This window comes from Nelumbo lutea, chromosome 5 (assembly GCF_056320005.1).
Source record: "Nelumbo lutea isolate HS-2025 chromosome 5, American lotus-T2T, whole genome shotgun sequence".
NCBI lineage: Eukaryota > Viridiplantae > Streptophyta > Magnoliopsida > Proteales > Nelumbonaceae > Nelumbo > Nelumbo lutea.
Genome location: NC_142688.1, coordinates 84,283,987 through 84,304,459, shown reverse-complemented (window position 1 = coordinate 84,304,459; position 20,473 = coordinate 84,283,987). Strand labels below are relative to the sequence as shown.

Genomic DNA, 20,473 nt, shown 5'->3' with positions numbered 1-20,473 from the left:
TTGATGAAGGGAAATTTGGCCCGACCTCTTTATTATGAGACACGTGGCAGAAACGACAGCTCGGCAAAAGGGGTCAAGCCTAGGCGGCAACAAGGGCACACTCCGCCGAACTAACCCACCTTGTAACAGCTCGGGATAGACTTCGCCGAACTACCATATTGTAACAGCTCGGGGTAGGCTTCACCAAATTGCCACCTTGTAACAGCTCGGGGTAGACTTCGTCGAACTACCACCTTGTAACAGCTCGGGGTAGACTTCATCGAACTGCCACCTTGTAACAGCTCGGGATAGACTTCGCCGAACTGCCACCTTGTAACAGCTCGGGACACACTTCGCCGAACTGACCCACCTTGTTACAGTTCGGGATACCTCCGAGCTCAAGACCGCCTCGCTCAGCACTTCGCATCATCTTCTAGGCACCAAAGCCAAACAAGTCGTACCATGCCTGGCACCAGGGAATTCCGTGCCTGAGGGCGCCACGCCTGACTGACTTGGGATTTGACGTTTTGGCAGCAGCACTCTAAACGGTCACCTGCCACCGCCACTGACGCCGCCATCTCCAGTTAGACGGTTAGGCAGTGACGGTTCTGTCTCAGCAGAAGGGACGACAGCCGAGTTGACAAGCGCCATAGTAATCATACCCGATCTGACAAGAGCCTTGGGACGAGTACGCGAAACGACTATAAGAGCCCCCTGCCCCTCGATAAGAGAGGTATGCAAAAACTTTGCGCTATCTGGTATTACCTTGCTTTTGAAAGATTCTAACTTGAGCTTCGGAGCCTCTACACCGGGTTCCCCCTGGAGCTTTCCCATCTCTCCCGTTTCAGGGTCCGTGCTACCTCGTTCGAAAGCAAGGCAGCGGACAACTTAGACCAGCCGGATCGCGCTCCATCACATACCATTGTGGTAGAGACCAATATAGACCACAATGGTGTTTGAAGTTGTTTTGAACTATGGACTAAAATTGTCTAAATTTGGTCCACACCACACTTGTTGATTTCATACATTTAACTTACAACTTGCAAGATAATCTACAAAGTCGATTGTAAATGAAAATATCTTATATTTTAAGCCCAAAATTAATAAAAAAATAATAATAAATAAAATAAAACACCAAAATATAATTATTGAATGTGACAAAATAAATATCAAATATTAGAGGACAAAATGTGTAGAATATGAATTTGTCTAATAATGAAAAACATTTTATTAATAAAAGTCAATAAAAGCAATTTACAAACAATTACTTTTTATCTTCAAATATTTTTTATTAACAAAAAATAATGAAAATGGTTTAATATTAAAAAATATCATAGCTATTATCTTAAAAAATTACAAATTATTAAAAATAATTGAAAATAAAATATCATATTGATAGGATAAAATAAAATAAAAATAAACAAATTGGACTATAATCCCATTCTGGATGGGGTGGATGGTCCTCACCCACAAGTTTTACTTGTAAATAATATATTAAGGAATGAACACTCACTATCCACCATATATTGTAAACGGGAACATCCCACTAAACCAAACAGTCACATGTCTCTAGACGAGATATTTACACAACCAGGCACAACCTTAGAAGGCCAAAATGATTTTTCGGGATCCATATGATGGTGAGTCCCAAGCTCCAAACATGGGAAGGATGGCACCCAATGCGGGCCCCAGGGTTGTTTAATTATTTGTGGTTATGTGGCATGCTGTCATGAGAGGTTGAGAATAGAGATGTTGATATGGGGAAGTGGGACCGGTAGGATTGCTCTTTTTCACGCCTATGTGTGTGTGAGAACCTCTGATCTGCGGTCCAAAAGCATAAAAGAGGAGGTGAGTAGATGCGCGTCAACTTCAAAGAGATCTGGACTAATTATGTATGGCCGGATTTGGTAGGTCCCATTGCCACGGTTGGTCCACCAACCCTCGAACTCTCCGGCCAATCTCCCAGACGAAGATCATCCCCACCACCCCTAGCCGCCGCCCGACCATTATTTGTTTGCTTTTTCTCACTCAGCAGCTCGCTCACCACCATGGTCTAAAGGTTCTATACACATTCCTACAGCGCTTCGTTCAAAATCGGCAATATCCCTTTTGGGCGGAAGACTTTGTCCAACCTAAGTGGTTGCCGGTTGATACTGACTCCTGAGAAATCTTTTATATGGGACCCACTTGTTTAACGCTCCAGAAGACCAGAATCCAGATTGGAATTTTCTTCTAGTTGAAAGCAGACGGAGCCCATTAGCCTAGAGCCAAAGAGAAAGGGGTCACAAATTGGTAAGCCAATTCCTATAAAGCACACCACTTTTCAGCATTAAAACATGTGCCATGCAAATAACAGTATTTGCATCAAATCAAATACTACCACATCTGCCTTGTTGTATCAGATCAAATGGAATGGGAACTTTGTACTTGTAAACACTTGATTTTTCAAAGGTTTAGAAGAGGAGAAGTAAAGAGAGTCTAAGTATGATTAACACCAAAACCTACCATGACTTGGAAGAATTTGAGGCTAAAGCCACCATCACCTAGACCACGTATTTAATTTCACCTGTTACGAGCTGCCAACGTTACCATTTTTATAAAATTGGGAATAAATCGCCTGCAGAACCAATTGCAACTTGGAAAACTCCCATGAACGAGTGCACTTCCGCTACTTTTATTAAAGAGGGAATGGCCCTTTCATGGTGAATTTTAAAACCACATCAGCAATGCTAAGTCTCAGAATTTTGTGAAACATGGAAGACGTAGTTTTGTATCAACCTTTTCTGTCATGGAGATGATGTGACCATCCAATCTATCAGATAAAGCACTCTGGACAGGCAACCGAAATCACATCTGTTGTTGTTTCTTTTTTGGCGACCCCCAGTATTCAAATAAAAGAACAAATCACTTAGTATTTTGAATTTTAGAACAATTTTTGTGTCCGTGTTATTTGGGGATCACAAGAACGTGTTGCTGTGATGTGGACATGGTTGCAGCAGATGTGAACTCCTGGCAACGCCAATATCAATATCACAAAGCCAAACCATTTTGCCACCTAATAGATTTCATGGTCGTTCAGGCTTATTCCCTAAACCATTGTAAACAAAGGGTTCCTCCCTCTAAATCTATCTTTTCTGGCATTCCAACCTCTTCTCATCATGCGTTCTCGGCAGCATCTATCTTGTGGAAAAAGTCACTCCATCCACTTATACATATATATTGGTCTTTATCTGCCATATCAACCCCAATCAATTCGAGCATCTAACTGCTGCAGAAGTCCGTTTTTAGTACCCGTCATGTTCTCTTGTTTGAGAGGAAACCCCAATTAGAGAAAACCTAATTCATTGAGTAATGATCAAGGTTTTTAAAACCAAACCAGACAACGAACCAATCAAGGGTCCAGTTCCTGGGTTGAATGGTCTGACCGTTTGAACTAAACAGATAGCTTGTTCTGACAAAAAAATAATAAAAACTGGTCAAACTATTGAACGGTTCAAACACCCAGATCAGCATTTTGCTGACCAAATCAACAGTTTTTGGGCAAATAACAGTTCCGGGGTAATACATAACAGGTCACCTGACTGGTTCCTGGTTTTTCCGGTCCGACCATCCAGTCTGATTCTGTTTTGAAAACCATGGTAATGATACCACAAGCCGACCTCGGTCCCTTTGGTCCATCAAAAGTAAAAGAGCTCTTGCTTCCTTCAGGCAAAGCTTGGGGTCAAACCTTGGTCTTTGACTCGTTTTCATTTTCCACTATTGAAAACATTTGTTTCATAAATCTTTCTCATTTTTCCTGAGAAGACATATTATGTTGGGTTCCTGACCCAAAGGGTCTTTTTTCAGTAAAGTCAACCTATGTGGCATTCAATCTAGCAAGACTTTTTATGGTCTCTTCCAGCTAACCAAAAAGTGAAATCTTTCTCCGGAAGTGTGTTAACGGGGCTATAGCAATAAATCAAGCTCGGTGGAAAAGGAAGATACTAGACTCTCCTATATGCCCTTTACCCCCCCCCCCCCAAAAAAAAAAGGACTATCCCATATGCCTGATTTTTCAAGAAAAGTAAAAGAGTATAAGTGATCTGGATACCTACCATTTTGCTAAATGTGGGGGCTTATTGGGTATATGCATATTGACTGTCGAAATGAAAACAATGATTTTGTGTAGTTGGTTAGGAAATAGTTTTCAGCTTTGTAAATCCGATAAAGAAAGAAAAAAGAAAATAAAAAAACTCTTCTTCCTGCTCATATGGCCCAACGGTTTGGGTAATTTGGAATATGCCAGTTATAGTTTTATTTTTAACAATAAAGAGCTGAACAATATTGCTGTTATCCATGTCATTGACAGGAAAGTGCAAGAGAGGATGAATTGCTTGCAGACCAAATCGCAAAAATGTACTCAGTCTAATAAACAAGATTGCAAGATCAGATGTGGTCTGGTTGGTTGCCTCAGAGCCTGGAGGTGGGGGGAGGGTAAAGGTTGGTCAGGGACTACAGGGGAAGGTGTATTGCTGGTTCTTTGGGAGATCTAAGCGCTAACTCCCTGTGCAAGCTAAAATTTTTGCTTTGTTTGAAGTGGTGAAGATGATCAGATCATTGGGGAAGGTGTATTGCTGGTTCTTTGGGAGATCTAAACGCTAACTCCCTGTGCAAGCTAAAATTTTTGCTTTGTTTGAAAGGGTGAAGATGATCAGATCATTGGGGAAGGTGTATTGCTGGTTCTTTGGGAGCTCTAAACGCTAACTCCCTGTGCAAGTTAAATTTTCTGCTTTGTTTGAGGTGATGAAGATGATCAGATCATTGGGGTTATCCCATTTGAACTTTGAAAGTGACCACAAGCAGTTACTAAACTGGTTTTGGAGCCAAAATTTGATAGGGCCTTGGAATCTCCTATTTTCGCTAAAGGACATTCGAGAATGGTTTAGAAACAAGAGTTTCTCTTTTAGTTTTATTCCAAGGGGCAGCAACAAAGTTGCTTATGCTTTGGCTCAAAGAGGAGCTTCACTCTTTGGTTCTTTTTTTGGTCATCCACCTATTTGGGTGGCAGATGTTATTAAGTCAACTAGAGAGTTGCTGGTTTAGTCCTAAGCGTCTTGTCAGTTTTTTCCCTTTTCATCTTGTTTAGTGCAGTTAGTTTTTAGTCTAATCTAGTTTTTTCTGGTGTCCTTTTCATCTTATTTAGTGCAGTTGGATTTTAGTCTAATCCAAGTCTTTTTTGGCGTCCTCAATGCCTTGTTCTCCTAGTTGTTTTAATCGTGGATGTTGTGGAGTCTTCTTGTACTGTTTCTATTATGATGTTAATGAATTTCTTGCTTACCAAGAAAAGGCATTTTCTCCCAAGGATATGACACATTAATTGCTCTATTGAATAACCGAATTATTCTTGTCCAGCCTTCAATTTGACTACAAGAATATTCTAAGTTGCAGAAAGACCTATCACACAGAATATTTATATTTCGCCTAGTATCTCAATGGTTGTTAGTGTCGACTGTATAGGGGTAGTTTAGTCTTTTTATTTATGTTTAAATTCATGTGTAATGTTTATGTTAAGTGCTGTGTCCCATACTTACGTAGGGACTTAATAATCTTTTGTTTTATTTAATAGAAACATATAAATATAACCTGGCCAACTAGAGAGAGTGACTTTTCTCTCTTGTTCGAACCAGTTTTCTCCTCCTTTTCTTCTCCTCTTCTTCTCTCTTCCATCTCTTCTAATCTTCCTCTAATGCTATTTTAACAGAATTCTAGTGCAGGTCTGAACTTTATCATGGATGGTATCAGAGCCACTGTGACAAAATCAGATCTGCCCAGAATTCTGTTCTATCACCATTCAACCGAGGGTTTTACAGTTTTCTTCATCATCTGTTGGAGATAGGGAAAAGGGCTGAAAAGGATTGATTGCCCTTTCCCTTTGGAGGTTTTCATGCTTCCTGTCAGTGGTTTAGTGGCTGTCAGTGGTGGTTTGTAGGAAGCCCTCTAATCGATGGTATGAAGGGGGCTGTTTCGGGTGGAGCAATGGACAGTCAAGTGTCAAGTTGTTTTTTGGTGATCAAATAGGTGGGTTATATGCGTGTTTCAGTGTGAATCAGGTGGTTGGTGAGTTGCTAGTGTTATGGTGTGTATTCAACTAGTTCTGTGGTAGTTTTGTGGTGGTGAAAGTGAAGAAATCAACGATGGGTATTGCTGAAAATTGTGACTGTAGGTGGTTTCACTAGTGTGCAGTGTGGTGAAAAGTGATTTAGAAGTTTGATATATTAGAAAAAAAGGAATTCAGATATGGGAGACAGTAAGAGAAGAAAAACCTCCCACTGACTCTCAGGAGCATAGTGATTGGGAACAAGAAGATGCACATGTTATGATTTGGTATTTTATGTTCCTAGATACAACCAAGGAGATTTGGGACCATGCCAAGAAATTGTATTCAGGACAAAACAATACTACTAGAGTGTACTGGCTTTATCAGGGGTGCTTTAATCTACAACAGGGTAATCAGAATCTTGAAAAGTACTATGCTAGCATGAGGAACTTTCGTAATGAGTTGAATGTGTACCATCCCCTCACTTCTGATGTTAAGCTTCAACAACAATAGAGAAAACAATTAGATGTGACCAGATTTTTAGTTGGGTTGAAATCTGAATATGAACCGGTGAGAACATAGATACTAGGAGGGTCAACTCTTCCGTCTCTAGAAGAGGTGTTTGCTTGTCTTCAGAGGATTTTTGTTGGGCCCACAGAGAATTCTAATCTCTGACAGGTCTGGCTTTGTAGTTATGAGAGGGAGGGCCGTGGTGTTAGAGGTGGAGATCGAGGAGTTCAGCCCGGTCATAGTGGTAGCAATGGATCCATGTATTGTCGTAGTGGTGGTGGTGGATCCATGTATAGTCGTGGTGGTGGACGTGATGGAGGTTGAGATTCAGGAGGAGCTCATGGCAGATGACGTAGTAATGGTCCAAAGAGGTGTACACATTGTGGTATGGAAGGGCACACTATTAACTTTTGTTATGATTTACACGACCCACCTTCAACTTGGGCAAATCATGTAGTAGCCATTAATGGTAGTTCAAGACAAGATATCCAACAAGCTAATCAGATGACCTTACATCTACGGATGTCTCCGGGAAGGAGATGATGAGTGTCCCATGTGATGAGTATGAGCAGTTTATCTAGGCCACCTCTCAACAAAATACAACTACTCTCGCACATTCAAGTATGGATTGTCTAGCATCCAAACCCACCTCCTGGATTACCGACTCTGGAGCTTCTGATCATATGACTGGGACTCCAGGTGTGTTTTTCTCCCTTTCACATTGCTCCACATCATATTCTGTAACCTTTGCTAGTGATTTCACATCCTCTATTTGTGGTGTTGGTAATGTTGACATAGGCCTTTTATCCCTGTCATCAGTTTTGTATGTTCCCAATTCCAAAATGCCCTTTTAATCTTATGTCTGATATTAAGCTAACCAAGTCTCTTAATTTCTCTATCACTTTTACCCCTCTTCTTGTGTTTTTCAGGATCTCAAAATGGGGATGAATATTGGTGGAGGGCATAAAGCCGGTGGACTGTATTATCTTGATGGTGGTGGTGGTTTGTCAACAACTCTTTAGGCATCTCTTTTTCCTCGTCAATGGCACTGTAGACTTGGTCATCCATTGATTGAAGTACTGAAATCACTTATTCCATCGTTGAGTTGTTTTTTTTTTTTTTTGTTTTGGATTGTGAGTTGTGCTAGTTGAGGAAACATAATCGTGTTCCCTTTAGTCCTAAGGTTGATAACTGTATGTCGAGTCCTTCTTCTTTAGTTCATTCAGATATTTGGGGTCCAAATAAAATAGTGTCGTATAGTGGTTACAAATACTTTGTTATTTTTGTTGATGATTATTCAAGGATGATGTGGTTTTACCTAATGAAAGAAAAGAGTGAATTGTTTTCCACTTTCCAAAAAGTTTATACTGAAATCCGCAACCAATTTGGTGTACACATTAAGATTCTTCGTTCTGATAATAGCCGCGAATACTTTTATACACCGTTTTAGGAGTATTTGGAACAACATGGCATTATCCACCAAACTTCTTGTACCTATACACCTCAACAAAATGGGGTGGCTGAGAGAAAGAACCGCCATCTTTTAGAAACTTCTCGGTCCCTTTTGCATCATATGAATGTACCCAAACATTTTTGGAGTGATGTTGTGCTTACATCTTGTTTCCTCATTAACCGGATGCCCACACCCATCCTTGAAGATCATTATCCTTTCACCACTTTGTTTCCTACCTTGTCTCTTTTTCCCCTTACTCCTAGGGTTTTTGGGTGTGCATATTTTGTTCATAATCTTGGACCTGGAGTGGACAAATTAAATGCACGATCCACCAAGTGTATCTTCCTTGGCTATTCATAGACCCAGAAAGGGTATGTGTTATAACCCCAGTTCTCAACATTCCTTTGTGTGCCTTGTTGTTACTTTCTTTGAATCTGCTTTGTTTTTTTCTGGGTCCGGTGATGTCTCTTATTCTTCATCACCTTCTCCTCCTCTTCCAGTTCCTGTTGAGGACCCCATCCCACTTGTTCCAGTTGTGACTAAGTCTTCACCTCTAGTGCAACTTCTGTTGAACGTATACGCACTGACAACATGTATCAACTCCTACTCCAGCTTCTTCACCGTCGGCAGATCCAGTAGTTATCCCCCCACCAGCTCCACCTCATGTTTCTGACCTTGATCTTCCTATTGCCTTGCGGAAAGGTAAATACAATTGTACACTTCATCCCATTTCCAATTATATTTCTATATCTCACCTTTCTACTTCCCATCGTCAATTTGTTTCTTTGTTGTCTTCTATTTCGATTCCTACGGATGTCTAGGAAGCCTTTGCCTCTCTAGGGTGGAACCATGCAATGGAAGAAGAACTCTCAGCTTTGGCTCATAATCACACGTGGGATCTCACTATGCTCCCTCCTAGTAAGAATGTTGTGGGTTGTAAGTGGGTATACACTGTTAAGTATTTACCTGATGGTAGTGTAGAGCGATTGAAAGCTTGACTAGTTACCAAAGGCTATTCTCAAACATATGGTATAAACTACATGAACACCTTCTCTCTTGTTGCTAAAATTGATTTCGTTCGTATTTTGATATTAGACTTGCTATGTATGATTGGCCTCTGTTTCAACTTGACATCAAGAATGCCTTTTTACATGGTGATCTCCTTGAGGAGGTCTATATGGAGCACACATCGGGTTTGTTGCTTATGGGGAGAATGGTAAGGTGTGCAAACTAAATAAGGCCATTTATGGACTTAAACAATCCCCCCATGTGTGGTTTGGTAGATTCAATGAAGTGATAAAGAAGTTTGGTATGAAACAGTGTCAGGTTGATCACTCAGTATTCAACTATGATTCGTATGTTGGGAAGATCTTACTAGTGGTCTATGTAGATGATATTGTCATTACCGACAATGATAGATTGGGGATTGATAAACTGAAGACCTTTCTGCAAGAGCACTTTCAAAAAAAGGACCTTGGTAAATTAAAATATTTCTTGGGGATAGAAGTGACAAGGTCTAAGCACGGTATTAATTTGTGCCAAATGAAGTATGTTCTTGATTTGTTGTAGGAGACAGGGTTATTAGGTGCCAAACCGGCTGAAACACCTATGGAACCAAATACCAAGTTGAGCAATGATAATGGATGAGGAGTTTGAAGATCCTAGAAGCTATAGGCGGTTGGTGGGTAAGCTAAACTACCTAACCATTACTCAGCAAATATTTCATTTGCAGTTAGTTTTGCGAGGCTGTTTATGCAAAAACCTTAGGTTCCACATTGGGATGTAGTTCTAAGGATTGTAAGGTATTTGAAAGGAGATCATGGTCGTGGCTTGATATACAAAAGTGGAGGAAATCTTGAAAATAGAGGGATACACCAATGCTGATTGGGCTGATTCTATATCTGACAAAAAGTCCACCAGGTTATTGTACTTTTCTTGGGGGTAATTTGGTGACATGGAAAAGTAAGAAACATATGATTGTGGCAAAAAGCAATGCACAAGCTGAATACAGAGCCATGACACATACCACTTGAGAACTAGTGTGGTTGAAAAATCTTATACGGGAGATGGGATATTCGATTGATACTTCAATGAAGTTTTATTGTGACAACCAAGGTATAGTCCACATCTATTCTAGTCCAGTGTTTCATGAGAGAACAAAGTATATATAGAAGTTGATTGTCACTTTGTGAGAGGGAAGGTGCTTAGTGGAGTGATAGATATTGCATATGTTAACGCAAGAAGTCACTGGGCAGACTTGTTCACCAAAGGGTTGAGTCGTGGAAGAATGGACTACATGTGTAACAAGCTGGAACTATACGATATATACTCACCAGCTTGAGGGGGAGTGTTAATTTCAACTGTATAGGGGTAGTTTAGTCTTTTTATTTGTTTAAGTTGATGTGTAATGTTTATGTTAAGCGATGTGTCCCATACTTAAGTAAGGACATAATAGTCTTTTGTTTTATTTAATAGAATCATATAATTATAACCTGGCCGACTAGAGAGAGTGACTTTTCTCTCTTGTTCGAACTAGTTTTCTCCTTCTCCTTTCTTCTCTTCTTCTTTTCTTCTCTCTTCTATCTCTTCTAATCTTCCTCTAATACTATTTCTAACAGAATTCTAGTGCAGGTCTGAACTTAATGGTCTTAGAACTAGGCCCTCCAGTCCAGCTTGTTGAGGTTGTTGATGTTGGGTTCCCTCCTTAGGAGATGGGGCCCAAACTCTAATAAGGGCTGAAGATAAAAAGATAAAAAATGGAGGGAGTCATGAAAAAGTGTCTCACTCAGTCATTCTCATCTCATTTCTCTCACATATGAAGATTTTTGGGGTTCATAAAGCTAACGTTTCTCTTGGAGGGTTGTTCTCTTTGCTTGAGAAGAAGTTGCTGTGAAGGCCATATCCATAGCAAGGTTTGATCGCTCCACTCATCCCCAAGAAGCTATTCCTAAGAATTTCTATTCATCTTCGAGGTAAAAAGGATTTATTCATTGTTGTTGATTATAAACCACCATCTTTGGTGAAGGGTTTGGTTTGAGCCAAGAGGATTTTCTATTGACGTAGGTATCCTCTATCTGATGCTACCTATTAGAGAAGAACATTTATAATCCCATTATTGTTGTTACAGTGGAGATTATTCTGAGATAGTACCACAGGTTTTTCCTCTCCACATTAGAAATTGGTGTGTGCTTTCTTCTTGTTTGTTGTTCCTTGTTATTGCTATTTTGTGCTCTACTAAGGTTTGAGTTGGTTTGAAACAAACAATGAAGCTTTTAGGTTGAAAAATACAAAATAGGGTATTCATGAGCTCTAATACTCTGTTTTGCACAAATTCCATATATTCTCAACTTTATAGTACTCTACTCACAAATACAAAAGGCAAAACAGTGCATGGCACAGGTAATGCTCAAAACAAAGTTTTAGCTTGCCTCCAAGTGATTTGTTAGCCACTTTTATTGGATATTCAGGACCTACAAACTGGTGTTAGAGCCATGGTTGGTTGTAGTGTAAACTTTTCTTGTCCAAAGTGAAATAGAAGAAAGTTATTGTATCATGTTCAAGCTTACAACTTCAAACCATTCAATTTGGAAGATTAGAATGGAAGATAATTTGTATTGTAAAGAACAGTTTTGGCCCATTAAACTGAAAGGTGTTAAACCCTAAAGCAAAACCAACAATGATCGAGAATTTTTAAATAGGAAAGCCAATGGAAAGATTAGGCAATGGGTTGATCAGAGTATATTTCACCATATAGCACAAGAAGTCGATGCCTATAGACTTTGGCTAAAGGTGGAAATTTTTTATGAGCGCAAGACCGTGCAAAATATAGACTTTGGCACAAAATGGTAACAAGTATTCACGAGCTGTCAAACAATGGATGGGATGTTGGTTGTCTGCAAAGGGTTACTCTGGCTGCCCCTTGGAAAGCCATTCATGATATCCTTCTTGTCTTCCTTAGCCACATCAGGTATGACTTGGTTTTGGCCCAAAAAATAAGGTTTTGGGAAGGTATTTGGATTGGTAAGTCACCCCTAATGGAAACTTTATCGTCTCTTTATACTCTTTCCAATCTCAAAGGTGTCCTGTGTCTGAGTTTCTTAGTTCCCCTTCTCTTTCTGGGTTGAATTGGAATTTGGGCTTCACCAGGAGTCTTAGAGAGTCTGAGGTTCTCATTGTGTCTACTTTGCTTACCTTTCTGAATTCTATGATCCTAGGGGAAGATGCCTTGGATAGTAGGGTGTGGACCCTTAAACCAGCAGGTCTTTTCACCTGTAAGTCTTTGTTTACCTCTCTTGTCACCTCCTCACCTCCCCCTTCTCCTTCCTTCCTTGTTAAGGAAATTTGGTGTGCTCCAATTCCTCCTAGAGTCAGTGCTTTCTGTTGGAAAGTGTTTCATGGTTGTATTAACACTTGTGGTTTACCTCAAAAAAAGAGGCCAAACTTGTGTTTGTTGCCCAACTGGTGCTACTTATGCAAGTTAAATGGTGAGATTGCATTTCATCTCTTAATATCCTATCCCTTTGTCAGCTTTATCTAGGATTGGTTTGCTTCTCTTTGTGGTTGTAGGTGGCTTCCTCTTGATAGCTTGGAAGGGTTGTGTAGCCCTTCTGTTTGCAATTGTACAAAAAGGAGGGGTAGATTGATGTGGAAATGTACTAGGGCAATAGTAGTTTGGACAGTCAAGGAAGAGAGAAACTCAAGAACCTTCCAGGGCAAGGAGAGGTATAAGGAAGCCTTAATCGAGGTCATAACTCTAAGAGTGGCACAATGGGTCAAGACATTGAAACTCTTCTCTGACTTAAGATCGATAATTTCTTTAGATCTTGGGGAGTTATTGCTGACTCATCCTCTAGAAGACAGTTGATAAAAGTAGAATGGTCTCCTCCTTCTATTAGCTGGATGAAGCTGAATTTCAATGGGAGTTGTGCCCGGAATTGAGGGCATAATTGGGGATGAGGAAGGAAACATACATGCCTTTTTCTCAGATCCAATTGAGCAAGGTGATGTTGCCATACCAGGATTCTTGGCAGTAGTTTTTGGGGTTGAGAAATGCAAAGAATTTAGGTTTTGAGAGGTTAATTATTGAAGGTGATTCCAAAACAGTTGTGGACTAGTTAAAGAAGGGGGAAAGAAGTGCCTTGGCATCTAAGGAATGATCTTAAACGGTTCAACTGGTTCTCAAAGGACATGCTCATTCAGATTAATTGGGCTAGAAGGTCTGCAAACAGCTTGGTGGATGGTCCATCGAAGCAAGGGGTTTAGAGACAATCTATGTTTTGGGCTGATTTGTAACAAATCACTTCTTCCACCCATCCATCTTAGCAATGTTTTAAAAACCGACCCGGAGGCTGAACTGTTTTTGCCTCCGGGTCGCGGGTCACCGGTTCGACTGGCCAGGTTGAATGGTTCAGACCATGCCACGTTAGCGTATATATGTGTATAAACATATATTTTAGCAATAAATAATGTATAAATATGTTTTAGATATGTTATATGTATTATTTTATATTTAATATATGTTTTTTAGTTCAATTTTAAAATTTTTATTTATAAAAAATATTAAAAATTGCAATTTGAGGCCAAAAAAGGGTTTTTTTTACAAAAATAGCAGGGCAAGGCGCCTACTTCTCCTTGGGATGCATAGATCTCGAAAAGTTACCCAAAATAAAAATAAATATATAAAAAAAAACAATCGGACATCAGAGTGCAAAGTTATGGCCTACAAAAGTTTGCATGTATTCAGTGTGCAACCCACGACTTGATCACTGGGTCGAATGGTTCTTGACCAAGTCAACGATTTTTTATTGTTTGACAGGTCTTGACTGGACTGGACCTGGAATCCTGGCCGGGTGATGGTTCAAATGGTTCGACCGGTGGGGTCAACAACAAGTTGAAAACATTGCATCTTAGCATTCACATTTCTGTCACTCATTTTCTAGACATTTTCTTGACTACCTAACACTCTACTCCATACAACATAGTTGGCCTTACAGTTGTTTTATAGAATTTTCCGTTTAATCTAAGTGTTATTCATCTATCACACAAAATTCCAATCCAAATGCACCCCTCCATTTTGCCCAACTCTACTCCAATTCTTTGGTTGATGTCCTCAATATCCTAGTTATGAATTATTGAACCAAGGTACTAGAAATGGTCACATTGAGTTGTCTCTTGGTCTTCCTAAGTATATATCCTGTTTTACACTCCTATTATTATTATTAAACTTACATGTCATATACTCTAGTAAATCCTACTTATTTTAAAACCTCTTGTTTCCAATGGAACTTCTTCTTGAATAAGTTTAGTCATTTCATCTATGACCAATGCAAATAGATAAGTCTGAGTGTTGAACCTTGATGATGACTCATTGTAAATATAGAATCTGAAGTCTCTCCAACTGGTGTATTCAAAAAATAAAAAAGGTTTCCCCCTCATACATATCCTCAATTATCTTTCTAGGAACTCTATAGTAAGCCTTTTCTAGATCAACGAACACCATATTAAGATCTTTCTTCCTCTCTTTTACTTTTTTTTTATCAATCGTCTCAAAAGAAATATAGCTTCCAAATTAATTCTCCCTAGCAATGCTTTACCTTTTTCTCAAAAGCAAAAAGGACAAAAGAAAATGTTTATACTCTACACTAGCTTACAGAAGCAATTGCAACACATTAGGGTATATTAGTATATTATCCTTTACTAAAACTAACCACTCAATTTATATCCTAGTTTAATTAATAAAAAGATCCAACCACAAATGTCAGGACAAATATCTAAATTAATGAATATATACCATATATTTTTTTTCCTACAGTGTTTGGAGTTCCCAACAGATATATAATTTAATATTCTATGGCAACCAATGATACATGGATGTGGGCAAATGCATTGATATCTGACTTGGATACAAAGTATTGAGTTTGGTTTAGTCTAATAAATACGATTTGGGACTAAGTAGGTTACATGATTTTTTTAACACACTTCTACATTGAGTAAAGAGTCCAATGACTTACTAAAGAATAAAAAAAAGAATATGAGAAATTTATTAAAACAATCTATAATTGACTACTAAGTTTACCAGGTCTTCCAAATTGATGATTCATCCCAAATCTTAACCTAAAGAATCTGAGAAGTTTTACTGTATACTTGGATCCATGTCCAAACGTCTGAACTCCAATTTTTTTTAAAGGTTTCAAAGAGCCAACATCTAATTTATGGTGTCAACTTTCAGGGCTTTAAATAATAAAATGCATGGGCTAATATCTTGACCACTATTGTTGTATGCATGGAATAATAAATGGAAAATAAGCATTCAACGTCTTCCTCCAGAGTTCAGACTAACTAGAAATATGCATTTCTGTGAAACTGTGCCCATCGAAAAGGATGATTAAAGTACTTGAAAAACACAAAACCACAACGGAGAAAACAAAAGAAGAAAAAGAAGAGAGTCCAACAATCAGATATCTGATTCAACTGTAATAAGGAATTAAGGAATAGTTTATATAGCATTTAGGTATTTATTTTCTGTCAAACGTAATGAAAAGAGAAGGCGAATTAAGGAGGAGGAAATTGGTAAGGTATCAAACAAAAAGCGTTTCTAAATGGCATAAAAGCTCTTTCCTGAACTACTTTTACTAAGAGAGCAGCAATATAAACCGTCTTTTTTCTAGAATCTTTTCAATGAACTGCAATTCTGCAACTGTGCTTCAGGAAGTTAAAATCATCGCGAAGCATAATGCAAGGAAGAAACGAGCTTACGAACGTCGAGGACACGCGACGAGGCAAAGGAGAATCCTTACCGGTATACCTGGCGGAGTCGTGGAGAGTCGGAAAGTCTCGATAGGGCGGGAGGTCGTCGAAAAAGGAGATTCTGGCTGAAAGCTGTTAAAATGAGTCTCAGGAGGGACGAAAGGTTAACTGGAGAGCGCCCAACCTCAGCGCTATGGGACACCACGTGGCAGAATATGCTTTCCTGTGATTGGATCAGTCCTATCCATCCGATTTGTCTAAATGGTCTCACAATTCCTCTTAACTTTGTATCCAACAAAGGATTTTATTGATCTTCTAACAATAAGATCAAATAATTAAAGCCTTGTCCTATAACCCCAAGATTTTTGGTATGTGCTTGGTTCTGTTTAAGTTTACAGACTAAACGCTAGAGAGGATTTCGTATCTCCTGCCCACTCTACCCACAATACATTACCCCCTGTGGGAATATCTCCCCTTGCATAATACTTTGTATGTTTGACTATGATAAATGTGGACAGGAGATCCGGACTCGTTACATACGCGCCCCATCAACAAAGTTCTCATTATATTCATCCATATCTAGTGGTGGCAATTGGGCGGGTTGGATTGGATTGGGTTGGGTTGGGTTTGGGTTGAGTTTCAATTCAACCCATTTAATCTGTCAACCCATTAATGACTCAGTTATATAAAATTGAATGGGTTGGGTTCAACCCAAGCCCGCTTTAACCCAATCTAATCCGTCCAAACCCGTTAATCTTATATTTATGTACTTAAAACAAAAAACTTACTCATTTTTAATAAATAAGTTAGTCATAGCTTAATGGTAATAGTACCTACTATTTACACAAATGGTGAAGGTTCAAATCACATTTCATGCATGTTATATAAGCAGCAAAACCATTTAATTATATTCAGATTTCGGATTTGACAAACCACATGTTCAAACCGGTTAGACCAACTTGAACTATCTAATTGGATTGTCTTCGAGGTAATCACATCAAGTTCAAGAGTGGTTGAACCATTTAGATCCAAATCGGTTCGGTCGGACAAGACCCACACGAACTGGTTCAGTCCAGTCGGACCAGATATGGGGCAAAGCAAGCGGTACCGAGCTATCCCATTGGATCGGGTCAGACCGTGTTGAATCGGGTCAGGCCGCATTGAATTGGTCTATTGATGGAAGTGTGTTGATTCAAGACAAAACTAAATTTAGTCAATAATTAATAGAAAATTAATGCACTAATTATAAATTATTTAATTCAAATGAAGAAAGAAAATTTAAAAAAAAGCTAAGGAATTAATACTAATGTCTATAATGGTTAACCCAACAGTTATCCACAACCCAACCCATTTAAATGGGCGGGTTGATCACACAGCCCGCCAAGTAAATGGGCGAGTTGGATGGGTTGGGTGAAAAATTGCCACCCCTATCCATATGTATCGATGTTTGTAAAAGCAAACATTGATTTATGTGTGACTCTCCCATTTTAGAAAGCTTCATTTTGGAGCTTCCTAAAACAGGTAGGCATTTATTGACACTTTGCTGATGTGGTGCCTAATGACACCTATGTGTCATAAACGCACTCATTAATTGCTTTTTTTAGTTTTGTAGCTACACAAGTACAAAACGTTTACTTAATAAACATAAATGGAACCAAACACCCTCTTGGTTTCATGGGCGTGTATCGATGGGTCGTTTATTACTTAAATGTTTATTGTTTTGTGGTTTAGTCGATATTACTCTAAACATTTTTCATTTTCCAATTTAGATTAACACTTTATATGTCACTTAAGCATTTTATTTTAAAAAATGTTGGAGCATTGGAAATTTGACATTTCCTTAGATGTCTAGTGCACATAAATCTAAGCGTTTATGATGATGTTTGGAAGCGTGGGTGTTTTTCTGAAAAATGGTGCCACATTGGATCCATGTAGGCGATTCCACAAATAACTACCCACATGACTGTTTGGTTCATGTGTGTTTTGAAAAGAAAAGAAAAAAAAATGCTGAAAAGTGGGTATGCATTATAAATCGCATCCCAACCATTGCATGAAACGTCAAATTGTCAGATGTGGCACTTACATGTATCCTACTTTTCATGCATGAAAAGTTGCATGAAATGTCATGTTGTCCCAACCGTTGCATGAAACGTCAAGTTGCATAACATTTCATGCATGGAACGTCAAATCACATCCCAACATTTTATGCATCAGTGAACCGTTGCCCCCAATAGTTGAATGATGTGGCGCTTATGTGTATCGTACTTGTCAGATGAATTGTGTGCATATACATGAAAATCACCTTACTAAACAACATTAGTGTTGCTTACTTTCTACGTGGTAGAAAAACTACCAAACATATGAAGGTGTTTTTTTTTTTTGTGAAAAACGGGTTTAGCAAGTGTGGTTTTTTTTTCTAAAAAAAATCAGTCCCAAAAGGCACCTATATTTTTTAGTGTTTTTTTTTTGATAAATGTTAATAGTGGTTTCATGCACAATAAACGTCAATACCTATGTGGCACTAATGTAATAGCATTTTTTTCAATAAATGTTATTGAAAAAACAATCATCCCATTTTAGGGGTTTTTAGCTTTTCTATTAGTTTTTGGGGTCAGCAGTTATTGAACGCCACTTCCATTCAAGTTCACCTTTGCTTTATCCTGTTTTGCTAAAAACAATCATCTCATTTTAGGGGTTATTTGCTTTTCTATTAGTTTTTGGGGTCTAGTCTCATTTTAGGGCTGAACATTTTTAAATGTATTTTTTTAGTATTTGAATTTTTAAATGTATTTTTTCAGCCTTTCAGCCTTTCTCTTCAAAAGGCTGGCAGATTGGCGACTGGCGAACAGGCGAACTCAGGCTTTCAGCTTTCTCTTCAAAAGGTTGGGAGACTGGCAGCCAAACTGGCGACTGGGAAACAGGCGAACATTGCCACACTGGCAGTCTCTCTCTTCGTCCCTAATAAGTCTCCTACCTCCACCGCGCCTTTCCAGTTTCTAGTTTCCCCTTTATTTCCTCTCTGAGATTCTATGCTTTCTTTGTCATTTTCAGTCTTAGTTCTCTTCTTCCCCAATGGACTGACAGCCTCTAGTGCTCCGCCCTCCGACCAAATCACTAACGGCCTCCGACGACCGAGTCACCATCACCGACGTCCGACCAGACAACCAACTGTCTCACTCTCTGTTCTCTCTCTCAAACTCTTCTTCTTCTTCCCCAACGTCCTCCTCTTCTCTCTCAGTCTCAATCACTCATCTCATCTTATTCTTAGTTCTGTTCACTCTCAATCTACAAGAGGGAAGGTTTTTTCCCTTTTTTTTTTAATTTTCAGTTCATAAAAAAACTGAAAAACCGAACTGCAGTTACCTGATCGACCGATTAATTGATTGCATTAGTTCGATTTCGGTTCGGTTAGATTTAAAAACCGAACATATCGGTTGAGTCTAAAAAATCACCCTACGGTTCGATTAACCCCTAATTGCCATTAAATGGCATGTGAAAAGGACACAAATGCTCATCAAGATAATCAAAACATTGGCATCGACATTTTGTGATATGTTGGGCCCAATAGACCCCTCACTGTGGAATTATATGAGTTATATTACCCTTTTTGACAATAAATAACCGTTTTGTTGGAAAAGTCATCATCATCAAATGATTTGTGCTGATCATTTGGTGGCGGTTTAAGGTTAATCGGTGCGGAAGTCTCAGATGTCTTGGTGCTAACTGCTGGTGGAGCCTGGTTCATCTCTCGAATTTCATTCGACGCAAGAGGGGTAAAAAGCTGATCAATGTCAAGTTTTTCCACATATGAGAAGGATTTTTTCATTTTCTGGCTCTCTCTCTCTCTCTCTCAATAAAAAAGAATGCCTACAATAGCACAAACAACCAAAATTGATATCACAATTCCTGCAATCCTTCCACCTCCTATGCCTGGTTTTTTCCCTTCTCCACTACAATCTGATGAGTTATTATTGCCGCTAGATTTGTGATTTCAGTTGGTATGACCACTGGGTGGAGGTGGTGGTGCAGGGTCTGAGTTCCAAGATTTAACTTGAGTGCAAATTCTTTATATTTTTCAACTGTTTAGGAATCCATCCATTGTGATGGTTGTCTGCAACGTTCAGATTATCAAGGACATCAATAGGACCTGTAAACTGGTTGTTTCCTAAATACATTGTATTCAAACTTGAAAGAGAGCTAAAGCTTTCAGGAAGATTTCTGGTAAATGAATTGAAAGATAGATCCTATGTGGTGAGGGCAGAAAGCTGTCCAAACATGTCATTTAGTTAGCCCTGAAGTTGATTGTGATTTGTGACTGATGCTTAGGTATTTGACAGAAGTCATAAGAGAAATAGAAAGATGGGATTCCTCCATTGAAAGAATTTTCGGCAAGGTTTAATTGCTGCACATTTGGAGGAAGTTGATATGGTAATCTGGTTTCCAGGAAAGTTGTTGCTTATGTCTAGGGTGGTTAATGAAGTTAAACTCCATTGCTGGTACCCCATTGATCCGGTAAGCCCAAGACCCGATAATTTGATTTCTGTAACTGCCGGGCCTGAACAAGTAATGTTGAGCACGCTCCAACCCGTTAGCTGAGTTTCTGAGTTTAGACTGCTGTACATTCTAAGAGCAGAAGCATCATTCTCATTTGTGTCTCTCGCCAGAGTCCAACATCCATGAGCCTCCTCTAGTAAGGCTGCATTTGGCAT

The 20,473-nt window shown here is 39.1% G+C and overlaps 1 long non-coding RNA gene and 1 pseudogene across 1 annotated transcript; both read right to left on the bottom strand.

The window, feature by feature from the left end:
• Positions 1-1,401: 1,401 nt before the first annotated feature.
• Positions 1,402-16,033, bottom strand: LOC148853201 (uncharacterized). Its single transcript, XR_016099964.1, has 2 exons — positions 15,815-16,033; positions 1,402-2,240 (listed from the first exon to the last, which is right to left on the bottom strand). It is a non-coding gene; the product is annotated as an uncharacterized LOC148853201 (long non-coding RNA).
• Positions 16,034-19,287: 3,254 nt separating this feature from the next.
• On the bottom strand, positions 19,288-20,473 carry LOC148853200 (protein STRUBBELIG-RECEPTOR FAMILY 6-like; annotated as a pseudogene).